The 24,855-nt window shown below is 40.5% G+C and overlaps 1 protein-coding gene across 9 annotated transcripts in view; it reads right to left on the reverse strand.

The window, feature by feature from the left end:
* The window catches only part of CALN1 (calneuron 1), a 524,370-nt gene that overhangs the window by 269,044 nt on the left and 230,471 nt on the right, over window positions 1-24,855 (reverse strand). The window lies entirely within an intron of this gene.

Consider the following 24,855-nt stretch of genomic DNA (forward strand, 5'->3'; position numbering starts at 1 on the left):
ATGGCACGTCACTCTATGACACATGTCCCAGTGAAATACTGTCTCTAATAAATGCTCCTGCAGCTACTGGTCTACCATCTGTCTCCCCCACACAGTTGTGCTCAATAACTGTCTGTTGAATGGCAGAAAAAAAATGAATGACCCAAAACAGCACTGGGTAGATCTTGAGTGGTGTGAGCTGGCCCTGCACATAGACAGTGGAGTGGCCTCAGCAGGGCCTCAGAAACTGCATGGGGTGTCCCAGGTGGCAACCTGTTGGAGCTTATCGACTTATAGGACAGGCTCTCCACACAGTTCTGGCTGCCTCAACAACTTGGGGGAAGGGGAGACTGGGCCAGGGCTGTGCACGGCTGCCCTTCCCCAGGCACTTGGGGCCTTGTAGGGCAGCCCAATGCAGCCCTCCAGTCTCCAGCTGGGAGGAGGCGGGAAGCACCATTCCAAATCTCTCTATAAGTTAAGAAAGTCAATCTCCCTGCCTCTCCCTTCCACTTACAGACCTATGGGGGGGTGGGGGTTGGAGCTTTCTCCAGTTCCTAGGCACTTAAAAAGACTTAGAGGGACAAAGAGTAGCTGCCTTTTGTTTAGCAGAAGATCTTCATGATTCTGTTGCATATGCAAGATGGAGCCCAAGCTCCAATTAGGTTGGGAGGGCCCAAATTATTTGAATAATTAAGTAACTGGAACCGAGCTATTGAATACTTTCTCTTCTTTAGGAATGGACCCAGTTTCTGGGGTAGAGGATTGAAGAAGCCAGACAAGGTCCCTATTCTCATAAAACTTACATTCTAGAGAGTTAAGACAGATGACTCACAAGTAAGCAAGAAGGAAGTTTCAGATACTGGCAAGGGCTGTAAAAAATAATAAAACACACAGTGTGCTGAGATGACTGGGAAGGTGAAAGGCTCTCCTTGAAGACGAAGCATCAGGGCTGAGACTCGAATAGAAAAAGAAAGGAACTGGCCAGGCGGAAATCCAGTGGGAAAGCAACCTGGGTAGGGGAGCAGCCAACACAAAGCCCCTGAGAGGGTGCAGCTGACATGGAAGGAACCGAGGGAATGCACAGGGACTAGAGCACAGGGAGTGGGGCTGAGAGCTGCTGCATTCAGGCCGCGCCATCTATCAGCCATATGCTCTCAGGCAAGTTACCTCCTTCTCTGTGCCTCAGTTTCTTCATTTGTAAAATGAGAATAATACTAACATCGACCTTTGTAGGTTGTAAGGACTTGATGACATAAGACATGTAAAGTGTATAGGTCAGGCACATAGTAGATACTCAATATACATTAGCTGTGGTGAGGAGGAGGAGAAAGAGGAGGAGGCAAAAGACAATGATGATGACGCTGATGTCATGGGCCTGCATTGTGGGGCTGGCATTCCTAATGCCAGAAACCTTAGGCACTATCTATTGAGCAGACCCTACTATTACCCTTGGCCCACACTGCCTTCTGATCCTTGACGTCTTGCTGGTTGGATTCTCACAACCGTGCCACTGCCTGTAAGTCCCTGTGTCCGTTTGCTAGGGGTGCTGTAACAAAGTACAGAAATAGGGTGGACTAAACAACAGAAGCTTACTGTTCTGGAGTTCACAGTTCTGGAGGCTAGAATTCTGAGACGGAGGTGTTGATTCCTGCTGAGAATCAACAGAGAGGGGTGGTTCCCTCTGAGAACTGTGAGGGAGGATCTGTTCCCTGCCTCTTCCCTAGCTTCTGGTGGTGTGTTGGCAATCATGATCTGCCTTCATCTTCACATGGTGTTATCCTTGTGTGTGTCTTTGTCCAAATTTCCGCTTTTTATAAGGATACCAGTCATATTGGTTTAGGGCCCAGCTGAATGACCTCATTTAAACTTGATTATCTCTGTAAAGACCCTATCTCCAAATAAGGTCACATTCTGAGCTCCTAGCGAGTAAGGACACCAACAAATCTTTTTAGGGGGACACAATTCGACCCACAACAGACCCACACCTCACATTTGGGATTCTACCATCAGCATTGCTTCACATGCACAGGTCCCCTATCCAATGTCATCCCCCCTCCCATATCCTGTTCTCACACACGTTTCAGACCAGCCAGAGAACATTCTGAGTGTGACTGAAAGACCAACCAGGTACCTGGACCCATGTTCCTGCCTAGCAGATAAACATTCTTTCCAAACCTAAAGCTGTGATGGGAGTTCATCAGTCTCTCTGCCTCCCCTACGAGGAGCCCAGCATTCCCTGCGCAGCCTTCTCTGTGAAGAAAAACAGGGTGTTCTGCCAGATGGCTGTGGCTTCAAGGCAGTCACCATCACATTTGCAGCCCATTTGTTTAGATGTCCTATTTCCTATGGGAGCCCCACTGAACCACAGTCTTCACAAAGTTAGACCTTGCATGGCCCAAGAGAGCAACAAATGGGAGACAACCTTCCTAGGGCATTTCCGTTCATCCAATGCCAATCCATATCCAGTGGCTAATGACAGGCTTGACACAACCTATCTGCCAGGAAACACAAAGGAACTACAGGTCACAGCAGTCCAAGAGAACTGCCCTAGGGACAACTCTGAGAAATCCATGTTTACTTTCCCAGACGCAGAAATCTGAGGTGCTACCAAAGCAAGCACAGGTTGCCTTCTAGGAAGCAGGAGGTCCTCAGGACTCAACTCCCTGCCACTAGCCAAGGGAGAGGGACCCAAATAGGCCTGAGACTTTGCCAGTTTTTCTTAGGGTTCTGAAGGTGATGGAAGCTTTCCCCGGGCTATGGACAAGTTGCCCTAGGCTGTCCATAAGCAGATTCAGGTCTTCCAAGCTGGGAAAGGTTATCTGAGGTCACCCCATAGGGGAGAGGTATGGAAAGAATAAACAACTCCAAATAAGGCATTGTTTGTCCCCAAACTGTCCCTGGCCACTTGGACAAATAAACCCAAATACACAGCTGTTTTCTCAGTGCCTGAAGCTATGTCCCCTTATAGCTGAGTACAAATCAAGACACCCATTAGAGTAGGAGAAAAACTTAAGGCTTACAACTGGGCTCCCCAGGCTAGCAGAATCAAGTCCCTTTCCTTATAAATCAGTCTCTAATGGTGAATGTGAAGACTGATACTTCTTGCTTGCAGATCCAAATTCTGTTCCAAGAAATATATTTAAGGATCTGCCTCTAACACCTCTGGGCTGCAGTGGTTTCACCTGCCAGTGTGGCATTATTGCAGGGCCACCACATCCAAGTATGGACTCCTCCACCAGGAAATATGCCCACGGTTCCAAAAGGTGAGGTCCTGTCTGCACTCTGCCCTTCGGTAACCTCAGGGGTGGGGGCAGGGGTGGAGGGTGGCTGGATCTTGGACAGGAATTGTCTGTCTGCTGCCAGTGCTGGATTTCCAGAAAGTTGTCAGACAAGAGGCTGTCTGAGGGTAGGGGTTTTCTGCAGCCCCAAGGCCTGTGGCTTCCATCACGGGACATCAACTCAGCAGATTCTGATGCTTTAGAGCACTCTGCCCACTGTCAGTCTGGGAGCTGGCCCTGGCTGACCCAGGCTTTGGTGTCTAGAATCCACTTCTACAGTGGCCAGCTTTCCTGAGATGAGGCTTTCGTGTTTCCCAGGTAACCTGAACCACTAACTATCCATATCCCAGCACAGTGGAGTGGACTCAGTGAGAAGTAACTTTTCCATGAATTAGACACTAGAGTGGAGGTCGCTGGGACTGGGTCCCATGATAAGGTGCCCCCGGAACAGCATTGGAAACATCCTTGGAACAGTATAACATCAGGCTGGATCAGAGAAGGCCGGGATAGGAAGACATAACATGGTTTTAACTGCTAGAAAGATGAAATCCTGGCAAGGGACCAGACAAACTGCTTCCTTTATTAATATAGGAAGGCAGTGAAAAAGAGAGAGAGAGGCATACTACCAGGTTGCTGCCGCCTTGTCTAGCATCACAAGAAACATCTTAGCCAAACAGAACTTCGCCCAAGAACTCCATAGCTTAACTCCCAGTGCTCTCAGTATGCACTTCTGATGATGGGCCCAGAGGGGTCACACTTGCCATCAGTGAACGACTACCCGAACAAGCTCAGTAAAAAAGCCTCAAATACCCCAAATTAGTCTGTGAAGCCCTGGATGACAGAAGAACAAGGTCAGCTCGCCTGGAGATCTGCTTGAGGACACTATCCTGCTGGCACCCAGAACACACACTATTCTTATTTACAAAGAGCACCGAGTTCCCAGGATGTAAAAGGCTTGAGGAACCTTTGCCCCTTCTGCATGGATATAATTGCAGAAGGTCTGTGTTATGGACTTAAATGTGTCCCCCTCAAAATTACATTGAAGCCCTAAACTCTAATGTGACTGTACTTGGAGACAGGGCCTTTAAGGAGGTGATTGAGGTTAAATGAGCTCAGAAGGGTGGGCACCTAATCTGATGGGACTGGTGTCTTTATAAGAAGAGGAAGAGACACCAGAGCTCTCTCTCTCTCTCTGTATACGCATAGAGTACAGGCCGTGTGAGGACACAGCCAGAAGGTGGCCATCTGCAAGTCAGGAAGAGAGCCCTCACCAGAAATCCACCCTGCTGGCACCTTGCACTTGGACTTTCAGCATCCAGAACTGTAGGAAAATAAGTTTTTGTTCTTTAAGCCACCCAGTCTGTGGTACTGTGTTATGGCAGCACAAGCTGACTCATACAGCCTCACTTTGGGTTCAAAAAATGAATGCTCCCGTTTGGCCAGACACAAATCCTTTGTATCAAAGCCAGCTTCAAACCAAGGTAGGGGCAAGATATTAGTCCCCTACTTCTGCTGTAAAAAATTACCACAAATGTACTGGCTTAAAGCAACATAAATTTATTCTTCTACAGTTCTGGAGGTCAGAGGTTTGCAATGAGTCTTATGGGGCTAACATCAAGGGGCTGGCAGGGATGGTTCCTTTTGAAGGCTTCAGGAGAGAATCTTTGCCTGTTTTTCAGCTTCTAGAGGCTGCTCATGGCCCCTTCCTTCACCTTCAAAGCCAGCCGTGTAGCATCTTCTCTTCTCTTTGAGCAAATGCCTCCCTCTTATAAGGACCCTTGTGATTACATTGGGCCCACCCAGATAATCCAGGAGGATCTCTTACTCACATCTGCAGAGTCCCTTTTGCTGTATAAGGTAACATATTCAGTTTCCAGAGTTAGGACATGAACACTTTTGGGGGGTCATTATTCAGCCTAACACAGGCAAAAGCTGGTCCACAAGCACTTTCTGGGATTCTCCAGGAGAGGCCAAAGCACATGGGAGCAGAGGCCTGTGAAGCCACCAAGGCCCAGCCATGGGCCTCCATGTTTACGTGCAGGGTAGGGCATAGGTTTAGCGGGCAACAGCAGATCATTTCTCAGGGAAACAAGGAGCAGGGGCACTGTAGGCAAAACAGCCTGGCCTGGCTGCTCAGAGAGGATTCCCGTGCACAGCATGCTGGACAGAGCCCCCTGCATCCTCAGCCACACTGCAGGAGGCACTCTTCAGCAGCATCATGGGCAGGTGGGCCCACAGCACCAGGGCCCAGGCCACAAAGCTTGGCTCATGCCCCACACGGACGGGTCTGGAGGCACTGGCTCGCTAACTGGAAGCCACCAGAGAGCCAGCCTGTAGGAACAAGCCCAGCTGGTTCCCTTTTTACCTCAGAAGCAAGCTTCTGGAAAAGGGTCTGGTGCAGCTCAAGCCTAGTATCCCAACACACCAGAACATGCCCACCATCATACAGACACAGGTGCCCTACCCAGGAAGAGTGTTCTCTCTGTGTCATGACTGCCTCACTCTGAGGGATGGACCACCCCTGGTGGTGTCATCTGGGTGGCAGAGGCTCAGAAGCCACCAATTCCTACTAAAGTGCCTCAGGATGATGAAGTTAAACATCACAACCCCATCTGGTATACTGGCCCTCTCCCTGAGATCCAGGGCCTCAAGGCCTCTGAGGCATGGACTTTAAATCACAAAGCACTTGCTGAACCCCTAGGTCTGTGTGAAGGGCTGGGCAGGGCCTTGAGAGGATGCCAGGGAGACAGAAAAACAGCCTCTGCCGACAGAGAGGGGTGACCACCATGGATAGATTTTCATTCCGGGTGGTCACAGAATGCTGAGGGGAAGAATAAAATAATGTCCTAATTTGTTAATAAACCCTGGAAGAATGAACAAGCAAATGAACTGAGCCCACCTGTCCCAGTGAAAGAACTTGACTGATGATATGGGAACAAGTGGTCATAGCTAATTCATTCATTCATTTATTCATTTGGCAAATATTTGTCAAATGCAATGCATGCCAAGTACTCTACTCAACAAAGATATACAAAGATGAATCAGGCATGGCTCTTGTCCTCAAGAAACTCCTGATCTAGGAAGATAAACAAGTACATAAAAACATCTCAATGCAGGGTAATAAAAACAGCAATAAATACATGTAAAAACGTAGCAGATATACAGAAAAGGGAGTGATTGGCTTTGAGGTATCTAAATTTTCAATTATTCAAGCAGCCAGTCATTCAACAAATGTGTCTTGAGTGCTAACCATATAGCAGGCTCTCTGCTGGGCACCAGGCATACAGTGGTTACAGACCAACACAATGCCTGACCACATGGAGGTTAAGTTCCATTCTATGAAATATCTAGAATTGGCACATCCATAGCAACAGAAAGTAGATTAGTCATTGCCTAGGGTTGGGGAGATTGGGAGGAAGTGGGGAGAAGCTGCTAAAGGGCATGGGTATTTTGTTGGGGGGAAGGGGAATGATGAAAATATTCTAAAGCTGATTGTGGTGATCGTTGCACAACTCTATGAATTTATTAGAAACAATTAAATTGTACAGTTTAAATAGGTGAATGTATGGAATGTGAATTATATCTCAATAAAGCTGATTTTTTAAAGAAATCATGGTGGTAGAGAAACAATTAAGTTGTCACAATAGCATGTGCCGACTTCTAAGAGGGAGAGGTCCAGGGTCCTCAGGGGCTTCCAACAATGCCTAGTGAGAGAAATGTCTGGAAGATTTCCCAGAAAAGGTGACATTTAAACAGAAATTCACTTCTATAGAGGAGGACTTAGTCAGGCAAAGTGAGAAGCTAAAACAGTTCTAGGCAGATGGAGGGAAGCATGTAGAGGGAAGAAAACACATGGCGTATTTGAAATACTGAAGAAAGTTCCAGAAAGCTGGAGAAGAGTAGAGGAGTGGGGAGGAGTGGGGAGGAGCGGGGAGAGGTGAAAATGTAGGCACAGACCATTTCACGAAACACCTTACAAACAACTTCCAGAAGATGTGACTTTATCCGAGGGGCAAACACTTGAAGGTTTTAAGAGGTGACTGCTAGAATCAAGCTTGCCTTTTACTCATTCAGCCAGGTAATGAGCACCTGTGATGCATGAGGCCCTGTGCTAGGGGACAAACAGACAAGGTCTCTTCCCTCACACAGTTTGAATATTATGAGAGATACTGACAATAAACAAGTAAGCAAATAAACTAACCAGATAAACCACACACTTTGGAAAGACCCCTCTGGCAGCAGAAACGTAGGGAGAATGGATGGAAGGGAAGGAAAACTCTAGTCTTACAGAGAAGAAGAGTAGGAGGCTCTGACCATAGTCCAAGTGAGGGATGAGTGTGAATGTGGCAGACTCTATTGAATGCCTCCCCAAAGCAACATTCCCTCCCTCTACACCCCCATTCCAACCTTCCTCCCTGCCAGTGGAACCTGCCTTCCACTATACCAGCTGGATATGCCAGAGTATTTCCGGCCTTCTTTAGCAAGCGCATGGACAAGTGACCCAATCAAGACCACTGGGCCTGAGAGTAAGGCTGCAGAGGGACATCTTAGGAAGGTTTTCCTTGCTCATAAGAAGTGACACACATCAGGATATGTCCCTCTTCTTCGCTTGATGTGGTTGTATCAGCAAGTGATGCCAAGAACTGTTGCAGCCACCTTGAGATCCCAAGGAAGTAACAGCACTGACACATTAAGGGTAGTGGAGTGGGAAGTTTGAAAGCACCTGAGTATTGACAACATTTATAACTCACTAAATTGGCCGTGGACTCTTACTTCTTGCTATGTGAGATTTGCAGAGAAACAAACAAAAGCCTCTTATAGATTAAGCCACTTTTTGTTGGGTATTCTATTTACTGCAACCAAAAACAGCTTCAGTAACTTGATGTGCAACGCTAGCATGGTGGCAGTGAAAGTCTAAAGTAGGTATATGCAAAGTACATTTAGAAGGAAGAAACGACAGGGCTTGGTGGTTGTCATTGGAAAAATAGATGTCTCTGAATTTTGTGACTTCAACAGCTCGACAGGTGGACTGCTATTTGCTGTGTCAGGGAACACAGGAAGAGGAGCAGATGTGGACAACTGGAGGTTCCTTTGAGATGTCCAAGTGAAGGCTGGATGAGGATGGACAGAAAGGCATGGGCTGGTCTGGGCAACCGACCCAAACAAATCCAACTGGCATTTCCCTATCCTGTGAGTCTGCAATAGAAATTACACAATGACACCAGAACAGAAGAACCTGGCTCTTCTCCTAAGCAAGAGATGAGGACACTATCAAATTATCAGCTCCCCTCTGAGTTCTCATGATGGATACAAGTAAGAGGAGGATTCGGTCAAAATTACCAGCATTAAAGAATGCTTTATTTCTATGCGATGCTTAGTTAGCCTCTGCTGCTTAGTAGTTACCCAATACAGACATGGTTGGATCTCTCCCCACCCTGATCGATAATAGAGTAAATCCAGGGATCTAAAGTACTGTCATAATAAGGGGATATGTCTCACTTCCCTACAGCCTGAGATCCCAAGGCCTGGCAGGAGCACGATATGGACAGCAAATCACTGAATGGAGAAAGGAAGCAGCATCTCCACTAGGGCGGCGCTGGTGCTAGGCTGACCCCACACCCATTCCCACATCCTCCCTCCACACCCCTTCCCCACAGAGCCAGGAGAAGCAGGACATAGGACATTCACTTCCCCAGCCTCCTCTCCATGTAAGGGAGACCATGGAACCCAGTGGTGGTCAATGAAACGTAAGCAGACACTGGCAGGGAGCTGCTGACATAGCTTTTGCTTTGCTGACAAAAATGACAGACAAATGGCCACTTGCTGTTTTCCTTCTCCCTTCCCTCTAGAGAGTTGGGTCACCATGCCTAACTTCAACAGCTCACCTTATCACCATAAGGAAACAAGCAATAAAATGGAAGGATGACACGGGGGTGGCGAAGAAGGCCAGAGAGAGGCCTGAATGGTGTCCTCAATCAGTTGAACACAAATTAGTGGCTTTCGGCCTCCAGACTTCCCATATAAGAAAAAGAGTACCCTTTTTGTTTAATGCACTGGTTTTTGGTTACTTACAGCTAAACGTGTCCTAAATTATCTAGAATTTGATACTTGAAATGGTGGCTGCAGGTAACAGACCTTAAATGTGGAATTAGCAGAATGAAGAGGTAGACTGCTAGGCAGAGAAGGCTCAACTATTCTGGATTAAAAAGGTGGTGATCCTTGTAATATGGTGGTGACAAATCTAGGGGCTGAGCCTGTGCTGACTGATATATGCCACTATATACTGATATAACAGTGTGTTTGTGTGTGTGTATATATATTATATACTAAATATACTTCATACTATATTTATATAACTAATATATAATATATGTGTATATGTATACTCTATGTGTTTGTATGTATATGCATATGTGTGCATATATGTGTGTGTGTATATATATATATATATGTATGTATAAACCTAGGAGCTGATATAATAGAGAGAGAGTAAAGGACTTAGTCAGGCAAAGTGAGAAGCTAAAACAGTTCTAGGCTAATGCTAAAAGAATCAATTCATCAAGAAGTCACAACAATCCTAACATAGATGCATAAATGCATATGCACCCAATAATGGAGTTTCAAAATACATGAAACAAGAATTAACAGAATTCAAGGAAGGAATAGACAAACACACAATCACTGTTGGAGATGTTAACATTCCTCTTTCAGGAACTGATATAGAAGGAAAGGAAAGGAAGGCACAGAAAGAGAAAGAGGGAGAGAAAAGAATCAACTCAACATCATTAGCCATCATGATAATGTAAATCAAAATGACAATGAGAAATCACTACACACACTAGATTGGCTAAAATTAAAAAGACAGACAACATCAAAAGCTGATGAGGCTATACAACAACTGGATCTTTCACAATAGCTGGTGACGGTGTAAAATGGTACAACAACTTTGGAGAACTGTTTGACAGTTTTTTATAAAATCAACCATATATCTATCCAGCACTTCTACCCCAGAATATTTACCCAAGAAAAAGAAGAAAGTACATCCACAACAAACCAGAAAACTTCTACAAAAATGTTAAAAAAAAGTTTTCTTCCTAAGAGCCCCAAACTGAAAACAACCTAACTGTTCACCATCAGGAGAAAAGATAAACAAATTGAGGTATTCATGCAATGGAATACTACTCATCAATTAAAAAAATAAGTATGCAACATTGGAGCACCTAAATATACATAACAAATATTAACAGGTCTGAAGGGAGAAATAGAAAGCAATACAACAATAGTAGAGGACTTCAGTACCCCCACATTCAACAATGAATAGATCATCTAGACAGAAAATTAATATGGAAACACTGGACTTGAAATACACATTAGACCAAATGGATCTAACAGATAAATACAGAACTTTCCATCCAACAACAGTAGAATATACATTCTTCTCAAGAGTACATGGAACATTCTCCAAGACAGATCATATGTTAGGCCACAAAACAAGTCTTAACAAATTAAATAAGATTGAACTCCTATTAGCCAACTTTTCCAAATACAATGATATGAAACTAGAAATCAATAACAGGAGGAACACAGGAAAATTCACAAGTATGTGGAGATTAAAGAACACATTCCTGAACAACTAATGAGTCGAAGAAATCAAAAGGGAAATGAAAAAATATCTTGAGACAAGTAAAAATGGAAACACAATATAGCAAAACTTATGGGATGCAGCAAAAGCAGTAGGAGGAGGAATGATTATAGTGATAAACACCTACATTAAGAAAAAATAAAAATCTCATATAAATAACCTAACTTTACACCTCAAGGAACTAGTAAAAGAAGAAAAGACAAAGCCCAAAGTTAGTAGTAGGGAATTAACAAAGATCACAGCAGAAATAAATGAAATAGACTAGAAAGATAGAAAAGATCAAGAAAACTAATAACTTGTGATTTGAAAAGATAAACAAAATTGATAAACCTTTAGCTAGACTAACAAAAAAAAGAGAGAAGACTCAAATAAGTAAAATCAGAAATGAAAGAGGAGACATATAACAGAAATACAAAGGATCATCAGAGACTACTATGAACAACTATATACCAAAAAATTGGGTGACCTAGAAGAAATGGATAAATTCCTAGACACATACCATCTACCAGGATTGAATTATGAAGAAATAGAAAATCTGAACAGATGAATTACTAGTAGGAGATTGAAACAGTAATCAAAAACCTCCCCCAAAACAGAAGTCTAGGACAAGATGGCTTCACTGGTGAATTCTACCAAACATTCAAAGAATATTTAATACCTGTCCTTCTCAAACTCTTCCAAAAAACCGAAGAGGAGAGAATGCTTCCTAATTCATTTTATGAAGTCAACATTACCCTGACACCAAAACCAGACAAGGACAACACCAAAAAAGAACATTACAGGCCAATATCTCTGATGAACATTGATGCAAAAATTCTCAACTAATATTAGCAAACCAAATACAATAATACATTAAAAAGATCATACAACATGATGAAGTGGGATTTATTCCAAGGATGCAGGGATGGTTCAACATCTGCAAATTAATCAATGTGATAGAACATATTAAGAAATTAAACTATAAAAATCACATGATCATCTTGATAGATGCAGAAAAAGCATTTGACAAGATCCAACATCCATTTATGATAAAAAAAACTCTCAATAAAATGGGTATAGAAGAAAAGTACTCAACAAAATAAAGCCTACATATGACAAACCCACAGCTGACATCATGCTCAATAGTGAAAAACTAAAAGCTTTTCCTTTAAGATCAGGAACAAGACAAGGATGTCCACTCTCACCACTTTTATTCAACATAGTATTGGAAGTCCTAGCTAGAGAAATTAGGCAAGAAAAAGAAATAAAAGGCATCCAAATTAGACAGGAAGAAGTAAAGTTGTCACTATGTATGGATGACATAGTTTTATATATAGAAAACCCTAAAGACTCCACCAAAAGACTATTGGAAATAATAAACAAATACAGTAAAGTTGCATGGTACAAAATCAGTACACAAAAATCTATTGCATTTCTATACACTAACAATAAACTATCAAAGAGAAATTAAGAAAACAGTCCTATTTACAATTGCAACAAGAATAAAATACCTAGGAATAAATTTAACAAGGAGGTAAAAGACCTGTGCACTTAAAACTATAAGATATTACAGAAAGAAAATGAAGAAGACACAAAGAAATGAGAGGTGTTCCATACTAATGGATTGGAAAAATTAACATTGTTAAAATGTCCATATTTCCTAAAGCAACTTACAGATTCAATGAAATCCCAATCAGAATCCCAACAATATTTTTCATGAAAATAGAATAAAGAATCCTCAAATTTATATGGAACCACAAAAGACCCCAAATAGCTAAAGCGATCGTGAAAAAAGGAACAAAGCTGGAGGTATCACACTCCATGATTTCAAACTATACTACCTTTAAAGGTATAGTAACCAAACAACAGGGTAGTGGCAGAAAAACAGACACACAAATCAATGGAACAGAATTGAAAGCCCAGAAATAAACCCACGCATATGTGGACAACTAATTTATGACAAAGGTGTTAAGACCACACAATGGAGAAAGGAAAGTCTCTTCAATAAGTAGGTTTGGGAAAACTGGACAGCCACATGCATAAGAATGAAATTAGACCATTTTCTTACACCAGACTTGAAAGTAAAACCTGAAGCTGTAAAACTGGAAGAAAACATAGGCAAATGCTCTTTGACATTGGGCTTAGCATTATCTTTTTTAATATGTCTCCTCAAGCAAAGGAAACAAAAGCAAAAATAAGCAAATGGGACTACATCCAACTAAAAAGCTTCTGCACAGCAAAGGAAACCATCAATAAAATGAAAAGACAACCTACTGAATGAAAGAAGATATTTGCAAATCATATATCTGATAAAGGATTAACATGCAAAATATATAAAGAACTCATGCAACTCAACCAACAACAACAATAAAACAATCCAATTAAAAAATGGGCAGAGGGAGCCAGCCCTGATAGCCTAGTGGTTAAAGTTCAGCATGCTCTGCTTCAGCGGCCCAGGTTCAGTTCCCGGGTGAAGAACCACACCACTTGTCTGTCAGTAGCCATGCTGTGGTGGCAGCTCACATAGAAGAACCAGAAGAACCTAAAACTATACACAACTATGTACTGGGGCTTTGGGGGAGATAAAGAAGAAAAAAGGAGGAAAATTGGCAACACATGTTAGCTTAGGGCAAATCTTCCCGAGGGAAAAAAAATGGACACAGGATCTGAATAGACATTTTTCCAAAGAGGAAATACAGATGGCCTACACGGACATGAAAACATGGTGAACGTCACTAATTACTAGGGAAATACAAATCAAAACCATAATGAGATATCACCTCACACCAGTCAGAATGTCTATTATCAAAAAGACAAGAAATAAGTTTTGAAGAGAATGTGGAGAAAAGGGAACCCTCATACACTGTTGATAGGAATGTAAATTGCTGCAGCCATTATGAAAAAGAGTATGGAGATTCCTCAAAACATTAAGAATAGAACTACCATATGATCCAGCTATTCCACTTCTGGGTATTTATCTGAAGAACACGAAAATACTAATTTGAAAAGATATCTGCACCCCTATGTTCATTGCAGCATTATTTACAATAGCCAAGATATGAAAACAACCTAAGTGTCTATCAACAGATGAATGGATAAATAATATGCAGTATATACATAAAATGGAATACTTCTCAGTCGTAAAAAAAAAAAGAAAGATGAAATCTTGCCATTTGCAACAACCTAGATGGACCTTGAGGGTATTATGCTAAGTGAAATAAGTCAGATGGAGAAAGACAAATACTGTGCAATTTCACTCATGTGGAAAATAAAAAATAACAAAACCCAAAAACTCATAGAAGCGGACAACAGATGGATGGTTACGAGAAGGGAAGGAGGGTGAGGTGAGGGTGAAATAGATAAAGGAGGTCAATTACATGGTGATGGATGGGAACTACACTCTCGGTGGTGAGCACACCGTAGTATATCCAGATGTCAAATTATAATGTTGTACACCTGAAACCTATACAATGTTATAAACCAGTTACTTCAATAAAAATAATAATGACAAAATAAATAACATTTAAAAAGAAAAGAAAATCTGAACAGACCAATGATGTGTAAGGAGATTGAATCGTTAATCAAAAATCTCCCCAAAAAGAAAAGTCCAGGACACACGGCTTCACTGGTGAATTTTACCAAACACTTAAAGAAGAATTAATATCAATCCTTCCCAAACTCTTCCGAAAAAGTTGAGGAGGGAATACTTCCAAACTCATTTTATGAGGCCAGCATTACCCTGATACCAAAGCCAGACAAGGACACTACAAGAAAAGAAAATTACAGGCCAATATCCCTGATGAACACAGGTGTAAAAATCCTCAACAAAATATTAGCAAACCGAATTCAAAATTACATTAAAAAGATAATACACCATGATCAAGAGGGATTTTTCCCTAAGATGCAAGAATGGTTCAACATACATAAATCAATAAATGTGATACACGTTAGCAGAAGAAAAGATAAAAATCATGTGATCTTCTTGACAGATGCAGAAACAGCGTCTGAAAAAATTCAACAGCCTTTCATGATTAAAAAAAACCTCTCAACAAACTAAGTATAGAAGAAATATACCTCAACATAATAAAGGCCACATATGACAAGCCCGCTTCTAATATCATACTCAATGGTGAAAAGCTAAAAGCTCTTCCTCCAAGATCATGAACGAGACAAGGGTACACGCTCTCACTACGTCTATTCAACATAGCACTGGAGGTCCTAGACAGAGCAATTAGGCAAAAAATGGAAATAAAAGACACCCAAATTGGAAAAGAAGAAATAAAACTGTCTCTGTTTGCGAATAACATGACTTTATATAGATACAATCCTCAAGATTCCATCCCAAAAAACTTAGAACCAACAAACTAATTTAGTAAAGTTGCAGCATACACAATCAACACACAAAAGCCAGTTGTGTTCCTATACACTAACAATGAACTATCCAAAAAAGATATTAAGAAAACAACCCAATTAACAATAGCTTCAAAAAGAAAAGAAAATACTTAGGAATAAATTTAACCAAGGAGGTGAAAGATCTGTACACTGAACATTATAAGACATTGATGAAAGAAACTGAAGAAGATAAAAATAAACACATATACCATAGAATATTATTTGGCCATGAAAAGAAAATCCTGCCACATGTGACAGCATGAATAAACCTGGAAGGCATTATGCTAAGTGAAATAAGCCAGAGAGAGAAGGAGAAATACTGTATGATCTCACTTATGTGTGGAATATAAAAAACATGCATTCATACAAACAGAGGGTAGAATGGCAGTTGCCAGGGGCAGGGGGGGTGGGGGAAATGGAGAGACGTTAGTCAAAGGGTAGAAACTCTCAGTTATAAGATGATGAAGTTCTGAAGATCTAAAGTACAGCATGGTGACTATAGTTAATAATACTCTAGTATATACTTGAAATTTGCTGAGAGTAGATCTTAGGCATTCGCACTAAAAAAAAAAAGTAACTATGTGAGGTGATGGACGTGTTACCTTGATTGCGGTAATCATTTCACAATGTATGTGTATATCAAATAATCATGTTGTACACTTTCAATATGTTACAATTTTATTTGTCAACTATACCTCAATAAAGCTGTATAAAACAAAGAATATAATCCTGATACAAATAACAACAGGATCTGGTAGGATAACAACAATGGTAGGATCTCATGGACATGTGCGAACAAAGGCAGACACAAAAGAGCACATACTGTAGGATTCCATTTATATGAAGTCCAAATACAGGAAAAATTAATCTCCAGTGATAGACAGTCACGAAATGCTTGCCCGTGGGAGGTGAGGCTTGGATAGGAAAGGGGACTGATGGAACTTTCTGGGGTGACGGAAATGCTTTAATACAAGGGTCAGCAAAATAGGGCCCATTAGCCAAATCCAGCACACCTCCTACTTGTGTAAAGACAGTTTCATTGTAACACAGTCATGCTCACTTGTTTACATATGGTCTAAGCTGCTTTTGTGCTACAGAGGCAGAGTTGAGTAGGTGTAACAGAGAGTATGGCCCACAAACCATTAAGTATTTACTATCTGGTCCTTTATAGAAAAAAGTTTGTTGACCTGTGTTCCAATATGTAACATATGACATGGGGTAACATAGTTACACAGGTGTATACAATTACATGGAGTTATGGGTTGAATTATGGGCATCCCCCCTAAAATATATATTGAAGTCATAATGCCTAGTGACTTATTTGGAAATAGGGCCACTGCCAATATGCCTGGTGTCCTTAAAAGAAGACAGGCATGTGAAGACACAGACACACAGGGAGAAGATCACGTGATGATGAATGCAGAGATTGGAGTTATGCAGCTGCAGGCCAAAGAATGCCAGATTGCTGGAAACCACCAGAAGCCAGGAAGAGGCAAGGAAGCATTCTCTCCTATAGGCTTCAGAGAGAGCATGGCCCTGCTAACACCTTTATTTCAGACTTCCAGCCTCCAGAACTGTGAGACAATAAATTTCTGTTTTTTACGCCATCCAATTTGTGGTACTTTGTTACAACAGCCCTAGGAACCTAATATATGTGGTTAGATGGGCATATGTGTTTACAGGGTTACATGGACACACACATTTACCAAAACCCATCAAATTGTGCACTGAAGCATTGTACATTTCACTGTTTCCAAATTGATAGTAAAAAGAAAAAAAAAGCTTTAAAAAAAGTGTAAGCAAGAATCTGAGACCTTACCAAGATATAAGATTGGAGACCCTGGCAGCAAAGAACAGATTCAGCATGGTGTCTGTCTACCCACCAGAACCTGTTCTTTCAAATTTCTTCAAGGCAACTGCCCATAAATTTAGGTCTAAGAAAGCAGAACCCAGAAATTCATAGGAACAGACAAGAATCATTAGATTTTTTTAAATGATGTCTAAAAAAGATCTTTAGCTGTCATACTCACACTTAAAATCGCCTACAAATAAACAGAATTCTAGCCATGGGAGTTGTCTTTTTGTAGAAAGTTGAGCGCATTCTAGGTAAAGTACAGGGGAAAGGGGCACGTGTTGTGCCAGGCAGCCACCTATGACAGACCTTTTAGTTGGCTGACCTAGCAATCATTCCTAACTTCCTTCTCCTTTACCATCCTTTACTACAAGGGCTGAAAAGCTAAATATTCACTTTTCCAACCTCACTTGCAGTTAGGGCTGGCCATGTCTTAGAGTTCTGGCCAGTAAATACATAACGAGAACAGAGAATCTCAGGAAGTGAAGATGTTTTGCCCCCATCTTTTCCTTGATGCTTCAGATGCTTGTGTGATGCCTAGATCTAAGCAGCTATCTTGAGACCATGAAGCACCAAACATGAGGACAACAGGCCAACAGCTAGGGTAAGCTGGAAAAATCCTGAAGACTTAATGCAATCAATATGTTACTGTGCTTGCCATAACCTGTCCATCTTTAGACTGTTTATTAAGTAAATGATACTTGTCTTTGTGATGTAAGCCAGTGTTCATCAAGATTGGTGTTACTTGCTGTCCAATGCTTTCCTAACTAATAAAACTAACAACTTTATTCCTCCTACCTAATCGTTCTAGCAAATGAGAGAGAAAGATGAGCAACAGAGGGGGTGGCAAATCAATTGTAAACATGCCAAGTATTCTTTAAAGGCTATGAGTAGATCTAAGTCCGTTTGTTGGCAACCTCTAGCATAAAGATATCAAAATAAAACTAAAGCAGTTAGCAATAAAAGAAAGAGGAAGAGAAGAAAAGTAAGAATTGCTAACATTATTGATGGCTTACTAGGTTCTAAGAGATTTATACGCATTGCATTATCAATTCAGAGGGGAACTCTTTTACCAGGATAAAATCAAGAAACAGTAACAGTTAGCATGTTAAAATCAACGAAGTATCTGGGGCTGCTGCTAAAATTGTATATTAGAGAAAAGAGTACTAGACTAAGAATGGGTAGAGCATTCTAGTTTTGACGCTACTACTCCTGCGCTCTGTGAATTTGCAGAATCACTTAATCTCTCCGGGATAGTTTTCCTTCCCTTAAAGGCAAATGTTGGAGAAAATTATCCACAGGGTCCACTTGAGATCTAAACATTCTAATTTCTGACCTATTTAGTCTGGCTCAAGTAATTTGGCTAGATTTGTAAGAATTCATGAAATATTTATGAAACATCATGGTCACGTCAAGGGAGCTGTAGAAATTGATTATTCTAAGCACCAGACACTTGGCACAAATGGTCAGGGAAGGATATGGAAGACAGGATTCTGTAAATAAAGATAATAACTTCCTAAGTGCTCTCAACATACTAACACAACAGCCATGAACTTAAGAAAGGAATTATTGTCCAGTAAGATGGGGGTTTGTTGTCACACCTATACAATCTACATTAATGGCTACAAACCAATTTTCTTTGATTTGGGGGTACAGTGATTTTTTTAGATAGCAAAATTATTTCTCCCCTGAAATTAACGTTAGAAGTAGACATTTTCTCAACACAGTTTCTTTTTGCAAAAAAAGAAGAAAAAACAAAGAGTGACTTGGATCATGAATTGAGAAGAGGGCCTGAGATGACATATTCACAAAGATAATCCACCAAGTCAATAATTTTCAGGACAGAGAAGCAAAAGTTGATTATTTGTGAAGTAGACTGTGAATAAATTGAAAAAATAAAAAAGTTATTCAAGCTGTGTAAAATTACATGGATATGCATTTATATTTAGCATCAGTAGTAAAATTACATTTTCCAGTGAATCCACAGCTCAGAGCTTTAAAATATAGAACTTTTAAAATGCACCAAGCAAAATTCCAAGGATTACAAGAAATGTTTTATTTATAATGTTTGCATGAAACTAGACATTGTGCCCATCTGTCTCTTCCAATGTATTTTCAAAACCAGATTTATGCAGTATAACTTGAAAAGAAAAAGGGATAGTGCTCTGACTCCTTCCCAGTCTAATTCAGTCTATTACCATATTTTCCTTTGTTATAAACTTGCCAGGACAACTTACCATAGCACCCTTCACCTGCCGGTTTCATAGTGGTATGTTTTGTGTCCCTTTTATGATAAATTCTTCAAGGATGCAGACAGTGACATCTACATCTTCCTTATCACCTTCTCCTCTACATTTCCACTTATTCAATGTGGTGGGACAGAAATAATTATTTAATGTAGGACCAGAACTCTCATTACATTGCATCTCCTTCTTATGAAAAGGACTTGAAGGAGAAAAATGCTCCAGAAAAAGTAAATTTCACTCTCCACAGCCCCCACTGGCTTCTTGCTTATATCCTTACTCTCCCTCCAACTAGTTCTTTTGTTGCCATTTACTTCCACTCTCTTGTCTATTTATGGCCTTAATAACCGAAGCTAGTTAAGAACTATCTCATATTCTTTTAGCACTCATCATTCAGTCTTCAATTACAGAGGCCCACTCTAAGCCTACCAGATGAGCAGCAGCTGCAACCACTTGCAAAACAATCTTTAAAAGGATAAAAAAAGTTCATGACCATTTTTCAGTAATTCAGTCAGTCTCAGGAATGTCAGGCTGGATGTCATGTTCAGTGGCATCATCTCTGTCATTTCCCCCAGAGAACAGAAAACATCAGGCACAGGAAGAGCCCCAGAGTCTAAGCTCTAAGATGGGGTCCCTGAGTAATTCGCAGCTGAATTTTATTCATCTCTCATTGTCATATGTTGACCAAGGATTCAGAACAACTAAGAAATATAGATATACCCAAATTCTTTGAACTATTCAGAGAAAGGAGAAGAGCTATTTATTATATTTTACCATAGATTTGAGATGAACTGTATAATTAATTGAGCTAAGAATAAATACTTGTAACCCACACCTGTGGGAACTTTTAGACAGAATGATGAACAGTGAATAGGACTTCACATAATCAAGATTAGGTATTGGCTGGTTTAAACTTGTCACCTCAACCCCCAAAAGACAAGCTTGCTTCCCAGCAAATCCAGCTTCAGAGCCATTACCTAGAGCTGTAGACCTCCAAATTATCAAAAGTCTCCTAAGATACACTCCTTAAATTCATGGTGACTGATATAGAGATGATTTGTAATACATGGCTGTTGAATGAACGGATAAATTAATAAATGAAAAACATATGGAAACCTAGATTATTTAGCCATGTATGTTCTTATTACAAATTTGTTGACCTCCAAAATAGATGCCCACAACCAGGTCTAAAAAGTCAAGTATGAAAGGAGAAGAGAGAAAGAACTTTCTGAGGATCTACTGTATACTAGACACTGATACCTCATTTTAGTTTCAAAATAATACAGAGATCATTCTCATTTTACACATTGTAGGGCCTGGGCCTTGCTTGCTCAGCAGAAACCCCCAGGCCCATTGCAACCATATGTCCTTCTGGCTCCCTTCTGGGCAGGTAGCCCAGCTACTAGGATTTGTAACGATCTGGGCCTCACCAACCTGGATCCTTCCTTATCCCACAAGAAGAACATCACGTCTTATAGGGACTCAGAGCCCCTTCATGTGAGCTACTGTTCTGGGAACGCTGGTCGTACCAAGGACAGCCCTTTGGCAAGCATGCAGCCTTTGTTCCTCTGCTTACTTAAGCAAGCTTCTCTCGGGGGGCAGTTGCTGGTGCACACTTCCGTCCAGCCAGCCGCCACTGAGCACGCTCCTGTAAGTAGGACCCAGTAAACCTATACATCCCATTTGTAGTCTCTGGGTCATTTCTTCGGTCTCTTGCCACGATATCCGCCCTAGCCCAGCTGGACTTGTGGCCCTACACACATTATTATATTCATCTTACATATGAGTAAACTAAGGTTCAGAGAGTTTACTGAAGTAGTAATAAAGGTTATCATTTATACACACACACATTATCTTTGATTCTCACAACCTTACCGGGAATGTATTATTATCCTATTTGAAAGACAAAGAAATTGAGGTCCAGAAAGATCAAGAAATTTGTGACAGGTCACACAGCTATGAAGGAGCACAGCCAGAACAAGAACAAGAGCAGGAGACATCCCAGCAGTGTCCCTGACTGCTGGCCCTTGTTTAGTCCCCCACTCTTCAACAGTCACAAACAGAATCATCAGCAAACGGGAAATTTACAGGGGAGCAGACCCACAGAGCCCAGCTGGACTGTGACCAGGCAGAGAGTGGGGACCCTGCTAAAGGCTGAACCAGAGAGTCTGAGCTTTAAACAGCCACTGTTCAAAGATTTGCTGCATTATCTCTTAGCTTTCCAAGACTTCCCTGAGTAAAAATAGGGTTATCCTTTCCTGTGAAGGATGCCATAAAGATATGTGAGATGTCTACTAGGAAAGTGCTTCAGTTACATTCAGACCATTTGTCTCTTCTTCCTAGCAACCACTGACAGAGAACATTCAGAGGCAGAAGATGCCCACTATCTAGAGATGCACAGCCTGGTACTTGGTGCTCAGGTATGAACTAGAGCAAAAACAAAGTAATTACAGGAAAAGAAAACTACAGTGAAAAAGTTACTACTCTAATAACAAAGATGCAGAAATCTTTAACACAATCTTAGCAAGTTAAACCAGCGATGTACAGAAATATATAAAAAGGATAACACATCATAACTAAGTAAGGCTTATCCCAGGAATATAAGGCTTCAAACATTCAAAAATAAAGGGAATTTTACCATTTTGACAGAATAAAGTAGAAAACCCATATATTATTTCAAAAGATGCAGAAAAAGCACTTGACAAAATCAAAAAACCATTCATGACAAAACCTCAAAGCAATAGGAGTAGTGGGTAATTTCCTCACTGTGATAAAACCTACAGCTAACATCATACTTGATGGTAAAAGACTGAAGTCTTTCCCCTCTAAAATTGGGAACAAAGCAAAGATGCCCATTCTCACTACTGCTATTCACAATTGTACTATAAGTATCAGCCATTGCAATAAGGCAAGAAATAAAAACAGATAAAGATCTGAAAAGAAGAAATAAAACTGTCCCTTTTTGTAGATGATATGACTGCTTACAAAGAAAATTACAAGGTATCTACAAAATGACTTCTAGAACTAATAAATGAATTTAACAAGGTCACAGCAAATGAGGCTCATATAAAAAATCAATTGTATATCTATATAGCAGCAGAAAAAATGGAAAATGAGATTATAAAAACCAATTCCACTTATAGCAGTACTAAAAAAATTAAAAGTGCAGGACATAGGAATAAATCTAACCAAAAGATATGCAATACCTTTAAATTGAAAGCTAGAATTTAAGATTATTTAGGTCTTAAAGAAAACCTAGATAAAGAGAGATATATACCATCTTTACAGATTGGAATACTCAGTTTATTAAGGTTAATTCTCCCCAAATTGATCTACAGATTCAATGTAATTCCTATCAAAATTCCATCAAGTTTTTATATAGAAATTAACCATTTGGATTCCAAAATGAATATGGAAATGCTAAAGATCTAGAAAAAGCCAAAGCAATTTTTTAAAAAAGAGCAAAGTTAGAGTACTTATCCTGTTTCAAGATTTATTTTAAAGTCACAGTAATCAAAAAGCATACCCTTATAGATCACTGGAACAGAATAAACAGTCAAGAAATAGGGACTGGCCCAGTGGTGTAATGGTTAAGTTTGCACGCTCCCCTTCAGCAGCCCGGGTTTGCAGGTTCAGATCCTGGGTGCAGACCTACACACTGCTCATCAAGCCATGCTGTTGCACATCCCACATACAAAATAGAGAAAGATTGGCATAGATGTTAGCTCAGCAACAGTCTTCCTCAAGCAAAAAGAGGAAGATTGGCAACAGATGTTAGCTCAGGGCCAAACTTCCTCACCAAAAAAAAAAAAGAGTAAAGAAATAGACCTACATATATGTGGTCAGTTGATATTTTACAAAGGTGCTAAGGTACTTAAGTGGCAAAAGAAAAGTTTAGGGGTTTTTTTGGGTTTTGGTCTTTGTTTTAATAAATGGTGCTTGAACATCCGGATATTCACATGGAAAAAAATGAACATCAAACATTACCTTATATGATAAATAAAAATGAACTCAAAACTGACCAGAGTCCTAAATATAAAAGCTAAAAACTACAAAATACTAGGACAAAAAATAGTAGAAAGCTTTCTGACTTTGGCATAGATAAAGATTCATTAGATTGGGTACAAAAAGCATAAACCGTAGCAGAAAAAACTACTACCTTTCATTTATAAAAAATAAAACATTTGCTCTTCGAAGGCTACTATTGAGAAAATGAGAAGGCAAGCCACAGTAGGGGAGAAAATATTTGCAACATACATGTCAGATAAAAGACTTATATGTAGAATATTTAAAGAACTCTTATAGTTAAATAACAAGAAAACAAACCTAATAAAAAATTTGAACAGAGGCTTCACAAATGAAGAAATACAAATAGCCAATAAACACACCCAAACGTGTGTCATTAGTCATTAGGAAAACGGAAATAAAAACAACAATTACAAAGCGCTACACCCCCAGGAGAATGGCTAATATTAAAGACTATCAATATCAGTATTGGCAAAGATCTGGAGCACCTCATACACTGAGGGAAATCTCACACACTGATGGTGGGAATGTACACAGTTTGGTAATTTCTTAAAATGTCAAATATCTACCCACCGTATAAGCTACCTGTCTTAGTCAATTATAGCAAAATACCATAAATACCATAACCAAAATACCATAAACTTGGTGGCTTATAAACAACAGAAGTATATTTCTCACAGTTCAGGAGGCTGGAAGTCCAAGATCAAGGCACCAGTAGATTCAGTGGCTGATGAGGGCCTGCTTCCTGGTTCATAAATGGCCATCTTCTTGCTGTGTCCTCACATGGCAGAAGGGCCAAGGGAGTTCTCTGTGTTCTTTTATAAGGGCACTAATCCCATTCATGGAGACTCCACTCTCATGACACAATCACCTCACAAAGGCCTCATCTCCAAATACCATCACATGGGGGCTTAGGTTTCAATATATGAATTTTGAGGGGACACAAACATTCAGTCTATAGCACCACCTATTCCATTTTTAGGTGTTTACCCAAGAGAGATGAAAACATATGTCTTACAGAAAGACTTGTACAAGAATGCTCTATTTACAGCAGTCAAAAAGCAGCAAAAAAAAAAAACCATCAACAGGTGAATGGATAAATAAGTTGTAGAATATCCATAAAATAGAATACTACTTGACACTAAAGAGAAATAAACTATGATACATAACAACATAGATGAATCTCAAAATAATTGTGCTAAGAGAGAGAAGCCAGACACAAGAGTATATACTGTATGATTCTATTTATACAAAATTCTAGAAAACAAAAACCAATCTGTAGTAACAGAAGGCAGATCAGTTGGGGGCAGGGAGAAGGGAGCACAGAGGATGGGATGGACTGGCAAAGGAATAAGGGAGTCTTGGGGTGTGGTAGAAATCTTTGATATCTTGATTACAGTGCTAGTTTCATAGGTGTATACTCTGCCAAAAGTCATCAAATTGCATACTTTATGTGCAGTTTAT

This window comes from Equus asinus, chromosome 14 (genome assembly GCF_041296235.1).
Source record: "Equus asinus isolate D_3611 breed Donkey chromosome 14, EquAss-T2T_v2, whole genome shotgun sequence".
Taxonomy (NCBI): domain Eukaryota; kingdom Metazoa; phylum Chordata; class Mammalia; order Perissodactyla; family Equidae; genus Equus; species Equus asinus.